The sequence below is a fragment of the Olea europaea genome, chromosome 22, assembly GCF_002742605.1.
Source record: "Olea europaea var. sylvestris chromosome 22, O_europaea_v1, whole genome shotgun sequence".
In the NCBI taxonomy this organism is placed as follows: domain Eukaryota; kingdom Viridiplantae; phylum Streptophyta; class Magnoliopsida; order Lamiales; family Oleaceae; genus Olea; species Olea europaea.
This window is the reverse complement of record NC_036258.1, coordinates 6,035,177-6,038,056: the sequence shown is the minus strand read 5'-3', so window position 1 is coordinate 6,038,056 and position 2,880 is coordinate 6,035,177.

Sequence of the window (2,880 nt, the reverse complement as noted above, 5' to 3'; positions counted from 1 at the left end):
TAATATCAATATGTTTTGATTTAGACGAGCTCCTGTTGTTGTTGGAATACAAGACTGGTGAGTTATTGTCACAATATAACTGTAGCGATCATTTGATGCCATTCAGAATGTGTAGCCCAGTAGCAAAATTTCGCAGCCATATTCCATGGTGAGATATCACATGGCATGCTACAAACTCTGCTGCCATGGTAGAAAAAGCTATGAGTGTTTACTTAGCACTTTTCTAGGAAATAGCTCCTCCAGCTAGCAGATAGATACAACCTAATGTAAATTTTTTACTGTCTTGACATCCAGCAAAATCAGAATCGGAATACCTTATGATTTCTAACTGATCTGATCTGCTATATGTGAGCTTGTAATCCTTTGTTTTCTTTAAATATCTCATAACCCTTTTGGCTGCTTTCCAATGATCCATCCCAGGGTTGCTTAAATATTTGCTTAGCATTCCAACAATGAATGCTTTGTCTGGACGTGTACAAACTTGAGCATACATTAGACTCCTAATAGCTAATGTATAGGAAATCTTCTGCATTTCCTTAAATTTTAGGTCAATTTGCAGGCATTGTTTGAGATTAAATTACTCTCCCTTAGTGACAGGGGTATCACCTAGTTTACAGTCTTTCATGCCAAACAACTTAAGTATTTTATCGGTATAGCACTTTTGTGACAATTCAAGAATACCTCGAGAGCGATCCTGATGTATCTAAATCGCTAATACAAAAGGGGTGTCATCAAGATCTTTCATTTCTAAATTCCTTGATAAAAATCTCTTAGTTTCATGCAATATACCTATTTCATTAGTAGCAAGCAGTATATCATTAACATACAAAATCAGAAAAATATGCTTACTCTCACTAAACTTGTGATACACACAATCATCAACGACATTTATCTCAAAACCAAATGAGATAATTACTTGATGAAATTTGTGGTATCATTGACGGGAAGCTTGCTTGAGCCCATAGATGTATTTTTTTTAATTTACAAACCATATTCTTTAGGTCTTTTGACATAAAGTTTTCTGGTTGCACTATGTAGATCATCTCATCAATGTCGCCATTGAAAAATGTTGTCTTAATATCCATCTGATGTAACTCAAGGTCAAAATGCGCAACAAATGTCATATTATCTTCAATGGGTCTTTCATTGAAACCGAAGAGAAAGTCTCTTAGAAGTTGATGTCTTTCTTTTGAGTAAAGCCTTTAGCCATAAGACGAGCCTTATATCTTTCCACATTATCTTTTGAATCTCTCTTGGTTCTAAAAATTAATTTGCAACCAATGGGCTTCACATCTTCGTGTAACGGGACAAGATCCCAAACTTTATTGCCTTGCATAGACTTATACTCATTATTCATAGCATCAATTCACTTTTGAGAGTTAGAACCCTACATGGTTTGATGGAAATTGATTGGATCATCTTCCACCAATCCATTATTTTCCTCATATTTTGGGAAAATACTATAAAATCATCCGAAATAGCATTTTTCCTTTCTCTCGTGGATCTCTTTAATGGTATTATTTCTTGAGGTTGTTGAGTTTGTACTTCTGGAATAATTACCTCATTTTGGATGGGATATTCCTCAACATTGTCTTGTTTAGGTTCTGGATATACTTCTTGATCAATGATAGGTATAGAAACTTGTACATTGTCAAAAGCAATAATAAGAATTGAAATCAATCATTTCTCAACTTCTTCCTCAAAGACAATGTCTCTAACCTTATTTCTTCCCCAAACTCAACATCCTCAAAAAATGTCGCAATTCTCAATTCAAAAATTGATTTAAGTGCGGGATTATAAAATTTATAGTTCCTAGATATCGTTCAGAATAACTAATAAAATAGCTGTTCATTATTTTGGAGTCCATTTTCTTTTCATGTGGCCTATAAGGTCTAGCCTCAGTTGGACGTCTCAAAATGTGAAAATACTTTAGAATGGGCTTTCTGCCGGTCCAAAGCTTATAAGGTGTTTTGGCAGTAGCCTTAGTTGGTACTCTGTTCTGAATATAACCTGTTGTCTTTAATGTCTCTCTTCAAAGTGATTTTGGTAAAGTGGAATAACTAATCATACTCCTTACCATTTCCTTAAGAGTCATGTTTCGTCTTTCAACTACACCATTCATGCTAGGCGATCCTGACATGGTGTATTGTAGAACGATTCCACATTTTTCTAGAAATTTAGCAAATGGTCTTGTACATTGTTCACCTTAACTGTCATATCTGCCTTAGCATTCACCACTGCGGTTAAACCTAACGCTCTTTATCCTTTTCTTGAGTTGATTCTCAACCTCAGTTTTAAAAGCTTTAAACATGTCCAGACTTTCCATGGATAAGATATAGGTACTCATACCATGAGTAATTGTTTATGCACGATATAAAATATTGTCGACCATTTTAAGAAGTTGTATGGAATGGTCCACAAATATCCGTTTGTATTAATTTTAAGACATCCGAAGTTCTGTTAGCATCTAATCACCTTGTTTTGGTCTGTTTTCCCTTAATACAGTTAATAAATACACCAAAATCCGTGAAGTCAAGGGAATCCAAAATACCATCTAACACAAGTCGTTCAATTTTAACTTTTGAGATGTGACCTAAGTGCTTGTGCCATAATTTTGCTGAATTCTCTTTATTTAACTTGCGTTTAGTACCATGTAAATCAATATGCAAGGTTTCATTATATGATACAATAATATCAAGCAAGTATAGGCTATCATATATACATAATGAACCAGTACTAATAACATTGGAATTTAATGAAAGACTAAATTGATTTTTTTCCAAATGAACAATAGTAGCCAGATTTGTCCAACGAAGATACAGAAATCAAATTACATCTAAAAGATGGTACAACAAAGGTATCCTTCAAATCCAAATAATG